This window comes from Equus asinus, chromosome 26, assembly GCF_041296235.1.
Source record: "Equus asinus isolate D_3611 breed Donkey chromosome 26, EquAss-T2T_v2, whole genome shotgun sequence".
Lineage (NCBI taxonomy): Eukaryota > Metazoa > Chordata > Mammalia > Perissodactyla > Equidae > Equus > Equus asinus.
Window position 1 is genome coordinate 31444559 of NC_091815.1, and position 23573 is coordinate 31468131.

General features: G+C 49.7%; 1 protein-coding gene across 1 annotated transcript in view; it reads left to right on the forward strand.

Moving 5' to 3' along the window:
• The first annotated feature begins 1417 nt into the window (after positions 1-1417).
• Positions 1418-23573, forward strand: part of ARHGAP35 (Rho GTPase activating protein 35) — a 111044-nt gene continuing 88888 nt past the window's right edge. Inside the window, exon 1 of the mRNA XM_070499406.1 lies at positions 1418-2217. The gene's annotated coding sequence lies outside the window, so the exon portion shown is untranslated. The remainder of the gene's footprint in view (positions 2218-23573) is intronic.

Sequence of the window (23573 nt, forward strand, 5' to 3'; positions counted from 1 at the left end):
TACTAGCTGTGTAACCTCTCTGTGCCTTAGTTTAGTAGAATAATAACTATAACCTTCTTATAAGGTGTTGTGAGAGTTGAGTTAATATGTTTAAAGTGCTTTAGAATGTTGTCTGGCATAAGGTGCCCACTTTTATCAAAGAATGAGGGGTCAGGCCAAATGTGGGAGGCCACGTTGAGGAAGTGACTTCGAGCTAGACTTGAAGGATAAGGCGGAGTTGACAGGCTCCAAAAGAGGGGAAGGGGGCATCTCGGTCCAGAGTAATCCCAGTCTTATCTCTTCTCCAGGTGCTGCCAGTTCAGAAACTTTCCAAGATTGGAAGGACCTAGAACACTGCATTGGAGTTATTAACGTATATTAATTTGAGGTAGGGGAATCGAGTGTCCCCTCCCCCTAGTCTTTCCAGTGTTCCCTCAAATGACCTCAAAATAGCTTACAAACCAGGGGTTGCAGTGGCAGCGTAGAGAAAATCTAGCCCACAGTGCTTAAAACAACTTAAAAAAAAAAGTCACGAACAACTGAAAATAAAATTTCATGTATTGAAAGTGATAAATTTTTTAAAAAGTCAGTGGAAACGACCCTAATCAGTAATCAGAAAAGCTTTATTTACTGGGCTGTTTTAAAACTTGAGCGCATGTAATTTTATTTCTCAACGCATAACGCAAGGCACGATTTTCAGCACTTTACAAATATAATTCATTTAATTCTCACAGCAATCCTATGAGGGAGGTAAGATTATCATTCCATTTTATAGATGAAAAGACTGAGGAAAGAAACACAGAACGCAATAGGAAGCACAGCCTTTCTTCATGCATTCCATAAATATTGACACGGCGCCCAGAATGTTCATCTTCCACGATCCGTACTTCCGGAGGGGTCCCAGAGGAACCCCTCCTCAGATCAGAGGAACTCAAGGGTTACAGCATTGCCCCCCCCATCACTACTATTTCCGCTCCAGGCATCACAACTGACATTTGATTTGCAGTCATTTGTACACTGCTGACTCGGAGGCCAGGGCTGCGCGCAGGGCCGGGCCCTGGCCCCTCTCCCGGGGATAAGAAGGTCGCCGACTGCAGAGCAAGTTGCATTACCGCGCGCGTTGCCCGCAGATTTCCTTCACGGTCAGGGAAAGAGCACGCGCTCCCCGGCCCCGCCCCTTCTTCCGGGACGACGAAATGAGCCGCTGGGATTGGGCTGCGGCGGGCCACGCCTCCTCACGTCCCCCAATCAGCTCCTCCGCTGGGTGCGCTACCTCCTCCTCAGCCCCACCCCACCGCCCCACGTTACGTCGCCCCCTCTGTCCTCCTCCGTTATCCCGGGGGCTGCGGCTCGCGCGGCAAACCCACCTCCCCTCGCCTCCCATTGGCTGGTGAGGTCCCGCGCGAGCGGGATCGCGTCCTTCGCCCCCGCCCCCAAAGCCGGGCCATGCCTCTCCCTCCCGCTTTCTGCAAGAGCTAGCGCGACGGGGGGGCGGGGGGCATTGGCTGCTTCTGGGGCGCGCAAGGGTGCGCGCGCCTCCCGCGGGCCACTCCCTCCGCCTCCCGCCAGGGGCTGCGGCGGCTGGCAGCCCTTCCAGCGCACGCGCACTCGCCCCCCGCACTCCCTCTGCCGGGTCGCGGGTCTCCTCGCGCCGCAGCCACCGCATTAGCGGCATTTTCTTGGGGCGCACGCGCACTGCGTCCTCGGCGCCCATTCTCAGCCCTAGGCCGCGGCGGCGGCGGCGGCAAGGAGCCCCTGGGGCGCGCACGCGCTCTCGCTTCTCCCCTGCCCCGCGCCGGTCATCCCCTTGCGGCGCGCGCCCAGGGGCCGTTATCCCCCTGCAACGGTCCTCGCGCCACGCACGCGCAGTAGCGAGGGGCGCGCTCGCGGGAGCGGCGGCCGCAGGAAGGAGGCGCCGCCGCCGCCGCCGCCATTGCGAAGGAGGGAGGGAGGGAGGGAGCAAGCGAGGCTGGTCCGCCCTCCCCCTGGTTCCCGCCCCTCCCCCCTTCCCCTCCCCGCCCCCCGCCCCGAGGGAGAGCCGCGGCGCGGCGGGAGGAGGAGGTGGAGGAGGCGGAGGAGGGAGCCCGCGAGGGAGGGTCCGCCCGGCCCCCCGCCGCCGCCGCCGCCGCCGCCGCCGCCTCAGCCACCGCTGGACGAGGAGCAGCAGAACATGGCGCCGGGGCCGCCGGGGCCGCTGCCGGGATCCCGGAGGCCGGCGCCGCGCTGAGCGCCCGGCTGGTGAGTGCGCGAGCCCGCGGGCCCCGGCGGCGAGGCCGGGCGCCGCCCCGCTGCGGGGTCCAGGGGGAGGCGGGGACGGCGGGGCCCGGAGCCCGCGAACAATGGAGGAGCCGGAGGGGGAGGGGCGCGAGCGGCCCCCAGCCCCCCGGGCCCCGGCCGCCCCGCCGCCTCGCGCTGCGGCCCGGCCCGCCCTCGGGCCCTGCCCCGGCCCGCTGGCCCCGCCGCTGCCCCGCGCCGACCCGTGCGGATCTCGGGGTCTGCCTTCGCCCCCCCCAGATCGGCCTCTCTCCTCCCAGTTCTGCGCCCCCCCACCCCACCCCAGGCAGCTCCGTGATGCCCCTCGCCCCTCCTGGACTCTGCAGTGATCCCGGACCCACCTCCTCGGGGACCCTTCTGCATCCCTGCGTTCTGGACCCCCACTTTGGGATTCGTGACTCTTTGCCGCGTCTCCGATTCCGCTCTCCCCACCCTTCGGGGCTGTCCCCTTCTTTGACCCATCTGCTGTGACCCCTCCTCTCGCACCCCCAGGAGCTGTCCCCTTAGGAACTGCGGTTGGTTCCCCCTCTTTGGAGATCCATCTGAGACCCTGTTGGCCTTGGCGCTGCTGCCCACAGGTCTTCTCTTTGGACCTAATTTCATCTCCCTCTTGGACCCTCGGGCCCGCTCACGGAACCTGCTGCCCCTCCCGGGATGCCCCCCGGCGCTCTGCCCCTTCCGTGCCTCACTTCTGTCCCCTTCCCCACTCTGGGACTCGGATGCATCGCGCCTGCCTCCTGCCCTTCTCAGCCCTGGCTCCCGTTTGCCATTCACACCCTTTCCTCTCTTCCAGACCTTTCTGCCCCTTGCCCACACTCGGATCTTGCTGTGCCCCCTACCCTGCTTGCTTTCCTTCTCTGCCTTCCACGAAGCAGCCTCCTCCCCCTTCTGCGACCCTGCAGCTCTCCTCCGGCCCTTCGCTTGCCTGCCTCCTCTCCCTCACCCCCCCTCTCCGCAGCCCCAGTGCTGCTGTGCAGGCCCCCGCTCTGCCCCTGGGTTCTTTCGCTTTCCTCTCTCCCCTTCTCCTCATTGGCACTCTCGAGCTCGTCCATTCATTTACTCCCCCTTTCTTTGACTCCCCTTCCCTTCTCTGCTGAAGACTTGCTTCCCGCCTCCTCTTTGCTCCCAAGTCCTCTCCTCTCCATTTTGGCCCTCCTCAGACTTGCCCTTTACTTAACTCAACCTTTGGTAAGTTTCCTCTGACCCGGCCCCCCTCCCTCCCCATTCTGCATCTCACAGGCCTCCCCAGATCCTTTTTGCACCTGCTCTCTCATTTGTTCACTTCTGCCCCTTCCTCTTTATTTCGTGTTTTCCTCCCAGCTCTGCCCCTTTTGGAGCTGTCCACTTGCCCACCTATTTTTGTGACCCACTTTCGCTTGCCTACCGCCGGCCTCTGCTGGACTGGGCCTCTTGAACTCTGGTCCTCTTGTACTTGCCTCCCACCTCTGTTGCCTTTCAGTTTTTGCTGTTCCACCTGGCCTTCTCTCCCCCCACCATTTTGATTCAGCTCTCAACCTCCACCCTCTCCTTGCTCGTATTCGTCCTTCCTTCTTTGCCATCCCTGTTCCCTCCTTTTTGAGTTCTCCTTCTTTCGATTCTGCCCAGTATTAGAAACGTCTTCTCAAACATTCCTTCCTATCACTACCCTCCCGCCCCCCCCCCCCCCCCCCCCAGTTCTTGGGTAGATTCTCCCTCCCTTTTGATTCCCCTCTCGAAGTTCTCTCTTTGATGGACTTGTTTCCTCCTGCACCTTTTCTTCCCCCTTGTGCCCTGCCAGGCTCCTTCTCTTCCCCTTGAGTTCCTGTCAGGCTTGCTTCTCCCAGCTCCGCAGCCTGGACCCTCCATTCCCCCGGAGGGCTTCCCCCCTCCAGGCAGGCCCCTCTCTGGGCTCCATCCCTCGGCTTTGGAGGGGAAGGGGCTGGCTTGGGCCCGGGGTTCTCTGGGCTCTGATGTAGACTGCAGATTGCTCCAGTGCCCTGACCCTCAGGGTTTTATCCCCAGGGATCCTGGGAGATCCGGAGAAATTGTGGGGGGGGATGGGTTGCTGCTCTCTGGAGCCTGGGAGTGTCTCCCCCTTTCCCCCCACTTCTACCAAGGTTAGTGGGGCGCGGGGGCTAGATCTCTTTCCGTTGCCCCATATTCTTCCTCGCTCCATTTTGCGCCCCAGCCCCTTCAGCTCCCTGGGCTCTGCAGCTTTGTGTCCTTCGGAAAAGGAGAGTGCAGCTGCTCACAGGTCTTTCTTCTCCTTCTCACTTTCCCTCCCGCCTCTGAGCCATTGTCAAGAGGCAGTTGTACCCTCTCCCCCCTCCACCTCCAGGCCAGCACCCCTTGGGAGCACTTAGGAGTGTGCTTTTCTGGATTTTTCGAGCTGACAAGTCGTATTTTTGTTTTACCCCTGGCTGAGGAAATGCCAGCTCTCAAGTTCCCCTCAGTCCCATCGGGAGCTTGTGGCCACGCTTGGTATTTACTGCTCTGGGGCCGCAGGAGCTGCCGTCTTGCCCTCCCTAAGGGCCTCTGGTGTGCAGGGTGACCTCTGGGGAGGGTGGGGCGGGTGGGCTTCTTTCTCGTTCACCTCTGCCCCAGGGAGGCTCCGCGTTCCTGGTCTTCAGCACAGTGAGGGCCTGGGTTTGCAAAGCTCTGCGGTTGTTTGTTGAAAGAGAGAGTGCCAAGTGTCACTCGGGTTTCTGCCCTCTGGTGTTGCAGGCGCTCCCAGCCGGGAGCTGAATGGCTCCCTCCGGGCAGATCCGTGCTGGATGGGGGGACTCACTGGTGTTCAGGAAGTCTCCGAGGGAGCCCTGCCGCACCCCAAGTCTTCCGAGCCACCTGATTTGGCAGAGTGAGAAAGGGCGCCAGGAACTGGCGGACAGGATTGGGGCTTGGGGCTTATTGCTGGGAACTGTGCCTCAGCCCCTTTCCTTGGGTTGTTTTCTTCCACGCCCTTAGGTCGGGCTCCAGGTTTGGAGGTTTATGCCGGGGAAGAGGTGCTTTTTACAGAAACGCCGGCCATCCGTCTTCCTTCCTTAACTTGGGAGAGAACCTTTTGCATGTTCTCGGTTTATTTATTTTATTTCTTAAGTAAATCAAAAGCCTGATTTCTTTTCCCCTGCGGCACTTGCGTATTAAAACGGCCGTCCAGCTGTGAAGGAGCGTTTACTGGAAGGACTTTATTTCCTAACTGAGCTCTGATCAGACTTTGTTTACTTCAGCACTTATTTAGAAATACTTCTCTGTGAACATATTTGAGAAAAAACATTCCTTGTCATCTACAGAGTTGGCCCGTTGACTCATCCAATATTAGGGCGTTTGTATAGGAGACCGGGGCGGGAGGCGGGGTTCGGTAGTGGGTCTATATGGTGCCTTTATCTTCTAACTTCTCAGGACTCTAAGTTTTCCGACAGGCAGAGTCTGGTCATTCTAATTATCTGTGGCATGTGTCTTTGCCATTATTGACTTAAAGAATTTTAGTTCATTTCTGTTGGTGTCTCTTCATTTCTGAATTTTGGCTTTGTGAATCATGATTAATTCTCTGAATTTATTTTAGAGTTTATGCTCCCCATGTCGGTATAAATAGCGTTTTGTTTTTTATTCTTAATGTGGAAGTGACAGCTAATTAAGAATAAAAACAACTGTGTGTGCAGGACAGCTTCAGTTTGTGTTCCAGAGCTGTAACGTCGCTGGCAGCCCAGAAAGTTTCTGCATGCCCACAGCCCGAGTTTACATAATAGGAAGAGAGGAGACGAAGAACAAAGAGCTGATTTTTCTTCCTAAACTGGTAACTGATGTTCCAGAGACTGTCAGATTTCTCCGCTGGTCGCGGAGGCTGCCTCCCCACTGTCGCGTTTGCTTCCATCGCGGCATTGGGTGCTACAGAGATCTGAGGTGGTAGCCTTGGCCTTCTGGAACAGTTGGTGTGCCAGTTGGGGGTGGGGTGTGGAGCGGGAGATGGCGGTGGACGAGTGTTTGCCCCTAGTAACACGTCTTGAAGGGCTCTCCCTGCCTGTGGAATCTTTGTAATACTGGCCTGCTCAAAGCTCCTCTCCCTTTTTTTTTTAACCTTTCGTTTTGGCTCTGCCCCTCCTCCCTTACCCATCTCCCCTTTTTTGTTGGAGGCCAGAGCATGTGTGTAGGACAATACAGAATCAGAAAATAGTCATTCCTTTTGATAGAGGACACATGGAAGAAGTTGTCCCCTGTGCAGACCCGTGGGCCTGGTGGTGGCTTCTGGCAGAGGACAGTCTGGGAGGAGTGAGGGTTGCACAGAGGCTGCTGTAGACTGCAGCCTCATAGGCGTTTCATCCGTCCGTATGTGGTGGGGAGACACGTCAGATCGTCACAGTTGGAGACTGAAAAGGGAGAGTGGTTGTCTGTCTCTGTGGTCTGGTCGGCCTCCCCATCTTGGGTGTGCTGTGGTGTTCTGAGAGGTGTTAGCCCTCTTGTGGGGCCTTCCTGTGATCTCCTGTGACTGTTGTCATTCACCACCTGGCAGCCTAAACGCTGTGTTCATTTACCCGGTCAGTGTGACAGTTTATTGATCATCTGGTCTAGTTGTTTAAAATTTTTCTTTCACACCTTGTGAGATAGATAAACTCAGAGGTTCTCTGCTTGAGGAGGGAAGGTGACCAGCAGAAATCCCTTGGGTTTGCAACAACCCAGTTTGAAGATCATGCCTAGTCTAGCCTCCTCATCTACAGATGGGGAAATGGAAGGCTTGCAAGGGGCATGGTGACAGGCTTCCTGTCCTAGCTGAAAGAGTACTGGAGACCTTGGCTAGGCCTTGACCTAACTAGTTGGAGCCTTGGAGAAACCTCTTCACCTCTCTGGACTTCACATTCCTAGTCTGAAGTCCAGGATGCCATCCAGCTCGGACTGCAGATTCTTGTCGCGGACCACATACCAAGGGACTGGGACTGGCTTAGCTAGCGCGCCCGCCTCAAGTCCTGTAACCCAGAGTGCTGGGCGGGGGCCCTTCCCTGGGGATGTGGTCAGATGAATTGGATTACCTTCGATGTATACTTTTTCAAATATAAGATAAACGCTGCTTTTTCAGCCACTTGCATGAAAATTAGTTTATAATTTGGGGGGAAAGGGGCATCCAGATTGTATTAACTGCATAACTAAAACCATACATTGCTTTTAAAAACAATATGGAGTTTTTCAAGCTGAGTCATTGTTGACCCAGCTCTCAAATGGCGATGGGTCTGAATAGCACTCGAATTGCTTGTATTAAGAAGTGCAAACAAATCATTCATGTTCATCTTCCCGAAAGTTTATTTCTGTTTAATTTTTGATGCAATGCTTTATCAGGCTTCATCTGTGAAGAATTCTTGAAAATAACTTTTGGCATCTGTCGGTCTGATTTTCATTTATTTGCTTCTGTGACATTAAGGAGCTCCGGTAAGTTGCTAGATTAGCAGGGACCCAGGTATTCCAGCCCTGAGGCAGCGTCACAGGGAATTTCTTTTGGTTGAAAGTAGCCAGACTTGCCTAAGTCCTTCATCTTCCTTGTACCAACCATAATGGCCATTTTTAGGTTTTAAACTCTTAGAGGGCATGCCCTCTGGTTGGCATTTACTCCTCGTACGTGTATATATACATGCATCTTAAGGGGCTTGACCAGGGCTACACAGCTGATATGTGGTAGGATGAGTCCATCCATGTCTGTCTGGTTTCAAAATCTGTGTTCATTTTATTAGGCTGCCTTGCCTCTCTGGGATATAAGATTAAGCTACTGTTCATCCCCTTGAGGAATTTATAGCCAGTTATAAACAATTAACTGTATCATACAGGGTGGGGTGAAGGAAGTAAATGTTGGATAGACTATTCTGGTTAATTTCTGGGTCCTTGGGAGACAGTCCCGTATATATATATGTGTGTGTATATTTTGTTTTTGTTTTTGTTTTGTTTTGTTTTTTGGTGAAGAAGATTGGCCTTAAGCTATCATCTGTTGACAGTCTTCTTTTTGCTTGAGGAAGGTTGTCCCTGAGCTAACATCCATGCCAGTCTTCTTCTTTGTTGTATATAGGATGCCTCCACAGCATGGCATGATGAGCCATGTGTAGGTCTGTGCCTGGGGTCCGAACCCACAAATCCCAGGCCGTCAAAGTGGAGCGTGCGAACTTAACCACTAAGCCACCAGGCCAGCCCCAGCAGTCCCATATTAAAGATTTTCATCTTCAGAGGCTGAGCACACAGTAGGTTCTGTATCACAGTATTTTGGAAAGAATCTACAGCCACAAGTACCAGCTTGTTTTTCTAGTCAGCATATTGAAAAAGTTGGGCATTTATTTCTGACCTGGCTTCAAATGCAAGTATAACAGAACTATGTGCAGATAAATTTGTCTGACAGAAAGAAGATAGAAATGTTTGGTCACGTAATGACTCCTTAAATTTATATTTTCTTTGACAAATACAAAAGTATCTGAATAGCTCCTAATTGAGAGATTTTTTTCCTAAGAAAACTCTCTAGGCAACTGGAAATGTATAAATAAAAATACACTTTGCCCCTTGACTTATTTGTGTGGAGCTCACTATAATACTTTCTTTAAAAACTGCAATTCAGAAAGTTACTAAATAACGTTGGGGTGAAAGTCTGTTGGCCAGCTACAGCTAGTAGCCTCCTGAAGTGTAGAAAAATTAAAGAATATATTGTCGCATTATATTTCTCCCATCTCCGTTTAAAAGAAAGGTCAGACCCGCGGCGTCATCTGTTGCAGCCTGCGCCACTTAGGCTAAGACAAAGGAAAATGATTACTGTTAATTGCCACTGGCAATTAAAAAGGATTCTTTGTTCAGTAACAAATTGATTGTGTACCAATGAAAGTCAGCCGTGCACTAATACGAGATGATTAGATTCTTGCCGGCTGTGTCTTCAGCTCGAGTGGCTTTCACTTCAGGGGAATGCGTTCACTGAGAATAGTGTACCTGCGTACTTGGGGACGAAAGGGTCACCGGGTCTTTACTTCTCAATATGCTTGGTGAGGTCACAGGTGGAGAGCTGGTGGATGCTGCGTCTGTGATATCTTCAGCAGCCTGAAGTCATTGAATACTTTTTTTAATGCTGCCGACCTGTAGGAAATCTCTCCTCTGATTGGTCACTCAGTTGAGGAATGCAGATAAAACCTTTGATAAATGAGGAAAAAGGGGAAAAGGCCCCTGACTGCGGTGGGCGTGGGTCTCAGCTGTTGGCATATGCCCAGTATTAGTCAGCAGCCCCACACGCTGAAAAATGGCAGCGTTAGCTGAAGTAGGCGTGATTGAATGTGTGTGGACACAAGGAATACATGTATTTTCTTGTGGAGAGATCCCCTTTGTAAATTTTATATTTTCCTTAAGAAAGTTAAGGTACAAATTGCATTTAGAAAAGTGTATAAATCTTAAGTGTACATTTCTGAATCTTCTACATGTTGTACAGATGCCTTTTTAATATGATGGGGCATAATTTCTTTTTCCACTCAGTTCCTTTTTTTTTTTTTTCCTTACTGAGGAAGATTAGCCCTGAGCTAACATCTGTTGCCAATCCTCCTCTTTTTGCTTGAGGAAGATTAGCCCTGAGTTAACATCTGTTGCCAATCCTCCTCTTTTTGCTTGAGGAAGATTAGCCCTGAGCTAACATCTGTGCCAGTCTTCCTCCACTTTCTGTGTGGGTCACCTCCACAGCATGGCTGTTGAGTGGTGTAGGTCCACACCTGGGATCCCAACCCATGAACCTGGGCCCTGAAGTGGAGCGCACCAAACTTAACCACTGTGCCACAGGGCTGGCCCCTACTCGGTTCTTTTTAATAAGTCGGAAATTATCTGAGAGTCTATGTAGGGCACCTAAGTCATGACTTTAATATACGAATGTGAATGAGTAGGACGATATTTATAACTTCACCAAGTTTGTTCAAGGTCACGTAGATGATAAAGAATGATCAGAATAAAGATACAAGAATGATAAGAATAGTGATCTCTTACAGATTACCACAAGTGTTGAAAGCATTCTTTTAATAACAGATCTTCCCTGCTGATGTTGTAATTCCAGATTTTTTGGTCTCTCTGTGCTGGGAATTAAAAGGAAATAGGTGGTGGTCACTGCTGTTGATATCATAATGGGACTGTCGGGCATGCAAACTGGTGTGAACTTTCCGGAAAGCAGTTTGGCAATGTTTTAAGAGACATACAATCCTTGGTCTACTTATAAGACTCTATAGGGACCAAGAAATAGAGATGAGCGCCACGACTGTAGTGCAAAGATGTTAACTATAGTGATGTATATAAAAAAGGAAGGAAAATATGAAAGAAAAATGCAGCTGGAAAGCGAGACATCCGTCGTAGTGGGATCCTTTGGACTCCAGTCTACCTTTGGAGGCGAGGCTGGCACCTTCCTTAGGACGATAACTGAATTAATATTAGCAGCATTAGCGGTTAATAACAGCAATGCTTACTGAGTCCCAGGAGCCTGCTCGGGGGTCCCTCATGCCCTTCTCACAGTAACCCTCTGAGGTGGGGGCTTTTCATTTCCCAGCTGGGGAACTGAGGCTTCCAGAGGGGCTCTCCCAGGGTCACAGGGCCCTAGGGCCCCGAGGCGGTCTGGTCCAGAGCCTTTACTGTGAGCCCTGCTCTCTGCCACCCTCTCTGGTGTGCTTTACGCTTTACAGAGCTGATCGTACCCCAGAGGGGGCGCACTCAGCTCTCCTTCACAGGGGTAGCTGCGGCTCGGCCCTCAGTTCGCTTCAGCCAGGCCCCAGCTGTGCGTGTTTTAAGAGAAAGGAGCAGTTAGTATATTGTCTTTTCCTTTTCTTGGTCAAAATCAGGAATGGGGGGGCCGTCCCCGCGACTGTGCGCTCCGCTTCAGCGGCCCAGGGTTTCGCCAGTTCGGATCCTGGGGGTGGACATGGCGCCGCTCATCAGGCCACGCTGAGGTGGCGTCCCACATGCCACAACTAGAAGGACCCACAACTAAAATATACAACTGTATACTGGGGGGATCTGGGGAGAAAAAAGCAGAAAAAAAAAAGATTGGCAACAGTTGTTAGCTCAGGTGCTAATCTTTAAAAAAAAAAGAAAATCAGGAATGGCCATGAAATTAGTTATATCTTCCCTTTTACAGGCCAGAAATCTTTAAGCAAGATTTAAGTAGTTTTATTTATTTAATATATTTAATTACTTTTTATTTAAATAACTTAAATAACGAAGAGCTATTAAACAGAAAAGAGAAACTAATTCTTTGTAGGTCCAGAGGGTAGAGACATAGGGAGAGAAGTTCTGTTCTTCCCTTTTCCTCCCCATTCCGCCAGCGTGTGGGTGTCCACACCGTTTCGAGCACCAGTTATACGAACCGTGCCACCTCTCGCAGAGAGCTGATACTCTGTTTAGAAAACAAAAGCAGTTTGTTCCCTTACAGGTAACAGAAGGAGCACCCTGTTTCTGTACCAGAAAGTGAAAAATTTAGAAAGCCAGTGGCCTGATTTCTTCCCTGATCTTATCTTAAAGAATTAAGTGTGACTAAACATTTCAACACAAGGATGCAGCTAGGAAGATAAACTTCGTCTTACGCTGAGAAAGAACTGGTGAAGAAAGTGGTCCAAGTTCGTTTTTTATCTTGATTGAGGAATAATTTGGAGCTCTAGAAAGTTCGTGTGTTTTTATTGTTGTCGTTTAGCAGTACCTTTGCACACACATGGTCGTGCTTGCTTTCCCAGGGAGGAGTCGGGAAGACCCGCTGCCCGCTTGCAGCGCGAGGGGCTTCAAGGCAGACGTCAGGGGGAAAGGAACTGCCGCCGGATTCTTTTCTGTTTTGTTCTGGTTCTGCCATTTACTCTTGAACCCATCACCTTTATCCCAGAACTCATCAATAGGAGTACAATACTTCTTCAGTTAAAGTTATGAATTTTTGAGAGAACCTGGAAAAAGTAAGGTCTCTGGGGCTTTTCAGTCCTTAGATTCTTAGATTCCTCAAGTGATGCAAAGAAACCTTTCTGCCGTTTCTTACCAACTTTGTCACCTTGGACAAGTCATTTTAATTTGAGTTCTCATCTGTAAAATGGCCCTAAATACCTACTCTGCCTGCCCCAAAGGCTTTCTTTCTTTCTTTTTTTTTAATTTTATTTTTATTAAATTCCTCTTTTTTAAAAAAATATTTTATTATTATTATTTTTTTCCTTTTTCTCCCCAAAGCCCCCTGGTACGTAGTTGTATATTCTAGTTGTGGGTCCTTCTGGTTGTGGCATGTGGGACCGCCTCAGCGTGGCCTGATGAGCGGTGCCGGGTCCGCGCCCAGGATTTGATCCGGCGAAACCCTGGGCCGCCGAAGCGGAGCGCACGAACTTAACCACTCGGCCACGGGCCGGCTTTCTGCGTTGTAACTGCAGATTTTTTGAGAGCTGAATGTGACGAGCGACCGTGGCGCGTCCGGGAAGGTGGCCCGCCTTTGGGTCTCCGGAGAATGGAGGAGCGGTGCGGGGCCTCAGCCCTCGAGGTGGCCCGCCTGTTAGAGCGCTGCCAGGCGCGGGCGGCCGCGGGTTTGGGTCCTCAGAGCAGCGTGGCCTGGCCGTCTGTCAGCTCGGCACTTGGCCCAGGTAGCAGTCAGCTTTAGGGTCTTTCGGGACGTGTCTCACACATGGGAACCTGCGTCACGGGCCGCATAGCAGTTGGGGTCTGTTTGGTATTGCCGAATACCGTTACTCTCTCTCATCACGACACGCGGCCTCGGTTTGGGTCCCCGTCCCGCCCCTTGCCGCCTCTGCACCCTCACAGGACATTTAGACTTTTGGTGCTGTAGGCAGCTCATCTATAACAGGGGGATAGGGTAGTGTCTACCCACAGGGTCTCTTGTGCGAATTAAAACGGAGAGTGTGTTTAAGAAGCTCAAAGTAATGCCTGGGTCACAGTGAGTGCTCCATCGGGGTCATTGCCAGTGTGACAGTGCCTGGCCTGGGCTCTTACAGACCAGTTGAAGAATATGGGGTGGGAGAGCAAATACAGACTCACCAGTTTCTAGTTTGGACGAGGACGGCATTAAAAAAAGAAAAAGCATTGTTTTATTTAAAAAATTGGATCCAATATTAGAGTAAAAGCTAGCCCTTCTCAAGGAAGTTGGCAGCCTTATGACGACGTGTACGTATGTGGGTCTAATTCTCATTTTTACATAGACTGGGGGAAACTTTGCCACAGGCCAACACTGATAATTGTGGACAGGTGTTTAGATAGACAGATTCATGTCCCAGTTCCTCTGTTTTTTCTGTCACCTTAAACAAGCTATTTGACTTCTCTGGGCTTGGTTTTCTTTGGTGTAAAACAAAGACACTACCTTACAGGGCTGTTGTGAGAAACGGAGGGGATGTATGGGAAGTGTCGGCCTATCAAGTGCTCGGTGGATGGGGATCGTTATTTTCCAGTGGGAAGGTAAGGGTTCACTGGGTGCCAGCTAAGTGGAATCCGCTGTGCTGTGTACCGCTGGGAATTCCAGGAAGGCGGGGGCCGCCCTTGGCTGCGGAAGTCTCCTTGGAGGTGTCCTTCTCTCCATCCTTTCCTCCGTCATCTACTCTCTCTCCAAGTCACTGGAGTCATTAAACAAGAGGCTGGCGGTTGCACCCCTACCTAGAAACCTCCAGTGCTTTTTGCTTGCTACAAGGCAAAGTCTAGAGGGTCGTGCCGGCCCGCGAAGTCCTTTACAGCTGGGCCCGTCCCGCCGTCCCGCCCCCTGCTTCTCCAGGACGTGCTGTGTTCTCCCCGGCCTCTGTCCTTGAGGAGGCCTGTTCCTCTGGAGAGCGCCCTCACCAGCCTTCCCTGGTTGGTGACTTCCCTACATCGTCCGCGTCCCCTCAGTGGCGCTGTTCCCAGCCCTTTCTGCCTGGGGTTGTCCTCAGCGGTGTTCCATTTGCACCTTGCTGGTGGTGTTCCGCGTATCACTCAGTTTTGTGTAGTGATATGTTTGTGTGGTTCAGCGTCCGTGATCGCGCTACGCCCCTCCTGTTTCCTTATCCCTGTCCCCCAGCCACCCCTGTCCCCTTCAGAGACATCGTCTTTTACTAGGGAGGTTTTTTTCTTCCGGGGATACTTTACGCGCATACAACAAGTAAATATGAATATGGATGACCTCCCCACCCCTCTGCATAAACAGGAGCGTGCTGTAATTACTGTTCTGCGCCTGCCTTTTCTTCACTTAGGATTTTGGGAGATTGTTCTGTGTTAGCATAAAGAAACCTTCTTCCTTCTTTTTTACAGCCTCGTGGGATTCCGTTATACAAATTGACTGTAATTAGCCGCTCTCCTGTTGATGGGCATTTAATTTGTTTCCAGTTCTTTGCTCTCGTGTTCAGTGCTGCAGGGAAAACTTGAATATATATCATTTTGCACGTGTGAGATTATACCTGTAGGAGAAATTCCTAGAAGTAGAGTAGTCTTGTACTTCTTGAAGCTAGAGTTTTGGTTTTTTGTTTTCCACTTTGCCTAGTAAAGTGCTAACTTGTCATGGGTTCCTATTGAATGCCTGAATGAAGAATAGAGTAGAAGAGCTGGGCAGACACGACAGATGTTTGAAAAAAATTGAACACTGATATCCTGGATCACAGCTAAACCCTAAGGCCTGCCCAGGTGCTGGCAGCTGTGCGCCTGTGGCTTTGGGCATTATATTAGCCCAGGGGCCATTGGTGGAAGGAGTCTATATAGCTTAGGACGGAGGGCACTTTTCAAGACCCCCCTCCTAATATGACAGTCATTGCAACATCCCTCTCCTCTGTGGGCTCACCCCTAGGGAGGCCCTTTTACTTTTGATCAACAGCCCTCAGAAATAGGTATTATCTTTGTATTCATTTTACAGACGAGGAAACTGAGGCACAGGTTAGGTAATGTAGGTGGGTTCAGAGAAGGGAAATTTGACCCCGCCCCTTGGAAAGTACGAAGTTGTTACAGAGCTCTGCCGGTCTGGCTCTGTGCATGTGCTGTCTCCTCTCTCTCTCTCTCTGGGGTTAATCGCCTGTGATTTCACATAGCGACCTTGATTATTGGGAAATGTTTCTCCTACTGACTGAAAGGTATTTGCATGAGCATAGTGCATTCTTTGGTTTGTCCCCTTGATCCCTAGTTTAGCTTACTCGTTAAAGATTTCCAGAATGATCTCGCAGTTAATTCCAGTTCCGTTTTCCCTTCCTCCTTTTTACTGAGATCCTAATTGGACTTTAGAATTTAGTTTTTTCATTTTAGGGTATTTGCATCTCAGCTTATCTTAGCAAAATACAGTCAAAGCCAGTTCATTTCTATGATGCTTCCTTGAAGTATTTTGCTTTTGGTTTTGGGGAATAGCCCTGGAAATTCTGGTATTGCGTGAGGCTGAAGGGAAGGGCCAGTGACCTGCATTGTCTGTCGTCACCCAGCCTGGAATGCTGGCTTTAATACCCATTCCAAACGCACGTCTTCCCAGAAGCCCTCCCCACATCACCTTCTCTGTTTCCAGCGTCTGAGTGAGCATCAGAGCTTTTGAGATCTGCCCCAGTGGGTGGAACTTTCTGCACCATCCTTTACAGTAGCCACCAGCCACATTTCTCTTTGAAATGTAGCTAGTGGGACTGAGAAACTGAATTTTCAATTTTATTTAATTTCAATTGAAATTTCAAGGGCCAGAGTATTAGAGAGCGCAGATGTAGACTGAGTGCTTCACGAGAGACGGGTTTCCTTTCTCCTCTTCCCCTGACTCTGGCTCAGGACCGTGCTCCTTATGTGCGTGATGGACGTTTGCTAAATAGCCTTCAGTGGCTGAAATCTGTAAGGAAAGTTAAAATATTCCTGAAATTCTACCTCCCAAGAATAACCATTGTTAACAACTGTGTTTTTAAAAATTTCTTATTTATTTTTTTATTGCAGTAACGTTGGTTTATAACATTATATAAATTTCAAGTGTACAACATTATATTTCAGTTTCGGTGTAGGTTACATCATGTTCACCACCCAACAATTGTGTTTTAATTTGTAGAAAAAATTGACAGTTTTTATTGACGTTGCAGTGATTCCTGTAAGGATTTATCCTTGATTCTAGAAATCGACGTTGATCAAGACTGTTGTAGGTTTAGGAGTTTAGGAGATGGAGGCTTAGAATGCAGCTCGTAAACATAACAGAAAGAAGTGTGGCTAGTATTGGTCAAGCGCTTTCGTAAAGATTGTTGTGACAATGGAATTCTGCCCTAGCGGTTGGAGCCCTTCCCTTAGTGCGAGTTTGGGAAAGGAGGGTGAGTCAGCCTGCGCTCCTCTTCTGTAGCCCAGATGATTTTACCACATTTCTTTTGAGGATGAGTTGAATGTTCAAGTAACTTTGGCTTGACTCCTTCTTGGGGTGGTTGGGGTATTCGAAGAGAGAGAAATTGAAGGGGATTTCTTACTTGCTGGTGAGACTCAAGAAACAGAAACGCGTCTGCTTAAATTTCTTTGCTCTTCCATAGTGGAAGCAGCACCTTAGGCCAAGTTCTTTTTGTAAATGATGTGGGGGGTGTGTGTGCACAGGCACATCTTTCCTGTGTAAAGATGTCACTGGTTTCACTTTTTGTTAAATTTCCTTGAATCCTCAGTAGTTCTGCCTCCTCTGCGTCATCTGTTTTGGTAACTTCCATTCTGCTCTGAGATGATGCGTTTCCTTCTGATCGGGCTGGTGACGTTGGGGTGGGCAGGCGTAGGTGGAGGGAGTGATGGTAAACAGTGAGACTCCGGTGCTTAGAAGTGAAGGAAGGAATTTTAAAAAGTCTCTGAATTAAGTGGAATGTGGGGTCTTGGATTGGATCCTGGAACAGAAAAGAGAATTAATGGAAAAACTGGTGAAATCCAAATAAAGCCTGTAGTTTCGTTTTTTGTACCAAAGATAATTTCTTTGCTTTGAACACGTGTACGCTGGTTCTCTTAACATTGTGGAAGTGTGTGAAGGGCACACGGGAACCCTCTAATCTCTGCAGCTCTTCTGTAAATCTAAAATTACTCCAAAATAAGTTAAAAAAGAAGAAAAAGCTGGGAAAAGCGAGAGCATTCAAGGCTGTGACTCCACCAGGGGGGGTGTGCATAAAATGGGATTTGAGGGCCCTCCAGGAGCGCCGCCTGTCTCTGTGCCCTCCCTCCCTGCACGGGTGTCCCTGCCGAGTTGGATGACTGTGCTCTCCCAGAGACCCTTGCTTCTGGGCCTTTTCACATGCTGTTCCGTGTTTATTGTCTGTTCTCCTGCCATTCCCTGCCCACAGCTGGACCAAAGCAAAAACCGCAAGAAACAAAGAACCTCTGAAAACCAAAGACAAGCTTACCTAATTCCTGTTAATTCTCCAGGGCAGGCTTCGATCTAGCTCTCAGAAGGCCTCCCCTGACCTCACTGGTCAGCCCCCTGTGGACGTTTGCCTCTTGGGTTTACCCCCGACTGGCGCTTCCTGCTCTGTTCCCATTGCCTCTTTTCTTTTCTCTTTCTCCAGCTGTACCTTAAGCTCCTTGAAGGCAAAGGCTGTGCTTTTCATCTTTTTCTCTCTAAGCACATAACCCAGGAATCTGGGACGCTCATGTTCAGGAAATGTTTCTTGGATAAATACCTCCACGGGAAGAAGCAGGATTCCTGGTCACACCTCTCGGGCCCCCTGGCCGTTTCCCGCAGGCCTTTAGGGAATGGTGGCCGCAGTTCACTGGATACCAATGTAGGTGTCATCAATGTTGCAAGTCCCCGCCAGAGAGAGAGAAATCAGGACTAGAGAGATGAGAAAGCACGTCTTTTTTTTTCCCCTTAATTTAGATTTTTTTATTTTTCCTTTTCCTCCCCAAGGCCCCCTGGAACATAGTTGTATATTCTTCGTTGTGGGTCCTTCTAGTTGTGGCATGTGCGATGCCACCTCAGTGTGGTTTGATGAGCAGTGCCATGTCCACACACAGGATTCGAACCAATGAAACACTGGGCTGCCTGCAGCGGAGCGTGTGAACTTAACCACTTGGCCACGGGGCCAGCCCCAGAAAGCACATCATTTATAGGCTTTTTCTTATATTTGAAGCTCCCAGGGGTCCAATTTAGGAAAATATTTTATTTCAGAATCTGCTAGTTATGTATCGTTATCTTTTCCTGTACTACATGAATTTATATGTCATTTCACTCTCTAAGAGATAAGGTATAACGTGTAGAGTATTTTAGATGTGTTATTTAGTAAAGCAGTCCACAGTTATGAATATGTAGATTGTGTCCAGCCCTGGTTGGAATGCAAGCTACTGTCAGATGTGGCCCCTGCCTTTGGCCTTCTTCCGTTCTCGTGGGAGCTGGAGCATCCTTCCCCCCGGTTTGTTACCCTGCCTTAAGGACCTGGAGCAGCAGGAGGAGTCGGGGCCCTGGTGGGCAGTGAGGCGCTGCCGGGGCTAAGGCCTCTGTCTTCAGTTTCCCTTCGCGTCCTCTGACGGCACCGTGGTCGCTGCTTTTGGATTGCCTCTAGTTAGAAATGCAGATTCTAAGCAAAGGTTGTGAACCCGAGGGTGTGTGGCCCCATAAGTGGTTGGGACAGGGCAGTGTCCACGATGCTGCAGTTGGGGTCGGTCTCTTTTCTGTGGAGAGAGGATCTGTAGCTTCCCTTAAATTCTCAAAGGAATCCATGACCCAAAAAAGGTTAGTCCTGCTGGGTTAGAGTCCCCTGGGACCTGTGGCCTCGGACGTCGGTCTCCCTTTCCTTCTGCACTCTAGGTCGGGCGCTGCCTTCTGTCTTGCCCCCATACTTGTGTGAGGAGTCCTAGGTGCGAGGAGCTCTGCTGTCGAACGGCTAAGGGAGGACTGTAGAAACTGCCCTTTTTGGGAAGCCTAGGATTATGGCTCTTAGCCTTCATCTGTTCTCTCATTGTTTGGTAAAAATGTCTTTATATTCGCTGAGCAGTGGTCATATAATGAGGATAATGACTAGGTCCTGGCCCTACATAGGCTTCCAGTGATGCACGACGTGACTGCTCAGAAATGGGAGCTCGTCGTCTCGTGGGAGCCGCTGTCTTGTAGCGTCATAGCTGCAGTCTTGGAGGACGCACAGGGAGAATAGGAACACGGGCGAAGGGCGACCTAGACTGTGTGTTGTACTGAAATTTCACTGTTGATTTTGCTCATTCCCTAATTGAGATGTTGCAGACCTTCGCAGGCGAGCGTCTTAACAGGTTAGGTGCTCAGGGCCCCTGCCAAGCTGGAGAGGTCTAGTCGGAATCACGACAGTGACTGAGGCCCAGACTGTGACACATGCATTCACACGGAACTCTTTTAAAAACTGTTGACACCTTTTCCCCGTCCTGTGGACGAGGTTCTCTTTGCCTTAGTCACTCAGCAGGTATTTATTGGACACCTAGAGGGTGTGTGATTCTGGACTGGACCCTTGGACTGGACTGTTTACTTACTAGGAGATGGCAGTAGCTTTTGGTCTCTCCCCGTAATCAATATGGTGACAAGGTCTCCTCTGCTGGGAGGCAGTCTGGATGGGCTTTGGAAGTCAATACGCCAGCGTTCCAGAGGCAGCTCTGCCATTTTCCAGCTGGGCAGCCTTGAGTCGGGTCCGTTGACCCCTCTGAGCTTCGGTTTCCTCGTGTGTAAACAGGGCTGTAGCTGTCACCCGCCATATAGGACTTCGGCGTTATGTGCTGCCTGTCAGCTGCTTTTCAGTGGGCCTGTCACAGCGTGGGGCCCGATAAAGGAAGCTGTATCGTTCCTAGTGGGGAAGGATTATAAAGCTTGGAGACATTCCCTCATTTTATTTATTCACTAAGGATAATTACTCTGTCACTCAGAAGAAAGAATATTCTACTTATGTGAATGAGGGAATTGGGTGCTCCTGATTAGTATTAGAAACAGTGGCTAAGTCTTTTTTTTTTTTTTGGCCTGTTTGTTCCATAATTTCTGCTGGGGCAAGTTTTAATTTGGGGTTCCTGAATTTTTGTGTAAGTTCGTTTTGCCGAGAGAGGGTCCAGATCTTCATCAGATCGTCAGAGGGATCCTGCACTGCCAAGAGATTAAGAATGGGGGGCTGATCGGAGGGGTGTGGAGCGCACGCGGCACCCTTGATCCTGAAGTTCCCATCTTAATAAGATGTTAGTAAGAGAACTTTTAAGATAATGCAGTTACAGAGTGAATACTCAAAAGCTTTTCTGTGCTTTTTTTTGGCAGAGAGGAAGTGGGGCAAGTAGGAAAGAAGGAGAGGTATCAGGAGGGAGTCAGAAACTGCCTGAAGAGTTCGGTGCCGGCTGCTTGCCCTCCTAGTCGGTTCTTTCCGCGGGTGGCCTCCGGGGTGCCCCTCAGCGCCTCCCCGTGCGCCGGAGCTGCCAGTCTGCTAGTCCTCCCGGACCACTTGCTGTCCCCTGGACACGTGTTCAGGTTTTATCTGCTCACGTTGGTCCCTCCGCCGTCCCCCATAATTTGCAGGTCCAGTTCTCTGTGCTGCAGAGCTCCTTCCTGGTGCTGCCTTTCTTGTCGTCGGCTTGGAAGTCCCTTGAGAGCACTGACTCTCATTTGTCTCTTATCCTCCATAGGCTGGTCCTTTGTATAGACTTAGGCGCTAAATAAAGGACCGTGGAGCTAGAGTGAAGAGTGATGCGTAGGAAGAAACCAGGTACCTGCGTGAGGGAGGAAAAGGGTGTAGGTTACAATTAGTGAAAACGTGAAAAATGACCGGATGCCAGTGCGAGTTTTGAGTTCTGGGCGAGAGTTTGGGGAACCCTTTCTAGCCTCAGGGACAGCCTGAGTAGGGGGAGGAACCCACCGCGAACTGGGAAGCGGGAGAGTGGGGAACACGCAGCCAGCATCATGGCCGTGGGCAGGTCGTGGCACTTCTGGACTGGGGTTCTCTTCCGCGGAACGTGGACTGGACTTGCTGAAAGTCTGGTAAAGTTGATGTTGATGCGCAGTACTGTGTACCAGGTACTCTTCTAGGTGCTGAGAATACAGTAGGGAGCCACCAGACAAGACCCTCTGCCTCTGTTCCAGTGGAATGTATTGGGTGGATGTTAGTCCCTTCACCAGCCTTAAAATTCTGTGATCCAGGGCCGGCCTGGTGGCGTAGTGGTTAAGTTGGCGTGCTCCGCTTCGGCGGCCTGGGGTTGCAGGTTCAGATCCCAGGCATGGACCTAGGACTACTCATCAAGCCACGCTGTGGCAGCATCCCACATAAAGTAGAGGAAGATCAGCATAGATGTTAGCTCAGGGCCAGTCTTCCTCACACACACACACACACACACACATTCTGTGATCTGGAGAATGCACACCAGCCTCTGCTTGGTGGTGGTGTGAGAATTAAGTGAGAAAGCATTTTGAAGATTATAAAGCGCGCTTCTCTTGTTTATTGTGAGTACCGCCCTCTCTCCACCTTTGACCTAGAACTTAAACAGATTAAAAATGTTTGAAATGTGTGCCAAGGTCACTGCCAGCATTTTTACACTAGCCAGTCCCCAGTGAGGTTTCGCACCATGCTGTAAGCAAATTAGCACAGGAAGATTGGATAGAAGCTTTTTGCACAGCAGGAGTGTGAAGTCGTGATCCCAGGGTTTAGGTAGATTCGGGGACTTAATTCTTTCCATTATAAGGGAATCCCTTAACAGGATTGGGATGTAGATTTGTAATACCATCTTCACCAACTAAAAATGTATTTGAGGAGAAAGTACATTGACTTACAAATATTTTTAAAGTGTGTCTACATTAGGTTTGTTTCTGCCTTTCTTTTGAATTCTCCCCATCTTTTTTTTTTTTTAAAGATGTCAGACTGACAGCTCTTAACTTCTTAAATACAGTTTCACATTGGTGAAGGCTGCATGTTGGGGAAAACCAAACTCCTCTACTGATTTGGGGCTTTTTTTTTTTTTTCTTTTTTGCTGAGGAAGATTTGCCCTGAGCTAATATCCACTGCCAGTCCTCCTCTTTTTTTGTTTGAGGAAGGTTAGTCCTGAGCTAACATCTGTGCCAGTCCTCCTCTATTTTCTTGTCTGTGGGACACCTCCACAGCATGGCTGGTGAGTGGTGTAGTCTGTGCCTGGGATCCGAGTATGTGAACCCAGGCCGCCGAAGCAGAGCATGCAGAACTTGAACCACTCAGCCATGGGGCTGGGCCCGATTTGGGGCTTTCTTGACCTTAAATTCAGGATGCCTTGTTCTCCACTTGCTTCCGTTTTGTGATTAGCCTGAGGATTTTCAAGCACAACTCCCTTGCCCTTCAAATTGTCCCCAGTAGCCTCAAAACAAAGAGCAAATGATGCAATTAGGATGCAATCCATTGCCTGTGGACTTCAAGGAAGATTATTTTCCACACAACTTGGAAACTCACGGGCAAAGTCAAAGCTTCCTTTTGGATCTGGAGGATTTGTCGAAAATGACCTGCTAAGGCGAGACTCCTCCCTTGAAGTTAGAGTTTTTGAGTGTGAGGTAGTGATGTGAAATTTCTAAGGTAGCTTTGACTTCTGAATAAAATGTTGCTTCGGATTCATTCTTTGCACTGGTTTTGTTTTTTTCTTTGAAACTGTAAGTGGAATTGACTGTTTACACTGTATCCTGGTGTTTTTCACTTTTGCTGAGAGGAACCACGTGGGTCTTTCCCTGCTGTCTCCTGTGTCCTCTTAGTCTGCTGTTTTGTGAGTTCTTGAGATTGAGAGCAGAGGGATGGATTTCCACCTCCCCACTGGGTTTTAGCATTGCTGCTTTAATTCCTTTAAATTTGAGACTGATTTTCTTCCCATGGTATTTAATTTTATGATCGTCCTTATGAGGGGGCCGAGCCCCTCAAGATTCATATGAACACTGTTGTCCAGTTGATAAGAAAGATGCTTTTTCTGGAAGCTTGAAAGAGTATTTCCAGAACAGTGAAGTCACATAATTACTTTTTTTGGTGATTTTTCAGGTGTACTTTCTGTGTGAGTAGAAATGAAATTTTTCAATGGGATGAAAAAAAAAAATGAGGTTAAGTCCTATAGCATTTTCTCCCTTCCATGGTTTGAGAAATGAAGAAAGTTGCAAGTTAATGTTTTCTCGCAATTAAATGCTCAGGCAACTAAAGTTATATTAATCCTTAATTGCAAATTACTGAAGTTTACAGACAACTGTTTTCCATCAAGTCTCATTTTGGAAATGGTCTTTGTGATTAAAACTATGGTAGACTTTCTGTTTCTTCCGTGAGTCTTGGGTGACATCAGTGTTCCCATTGAGGAGACAGCATAGTGAATCCTTCTGACCTGGGGGAGCCGGTGAATTTCCACGTCTCAGTTTTCTTGTTTATGGAATGAAGAGAACACCTACCCTTCCTGGGTGGAGGTAAGAAGCTGGAGGGCAAGGTTCAGAATAGTACTGTGAGCGGCCTAGGCACACAGACGTCGTTGGGGCAGTGTGTTACTAAGGTTTG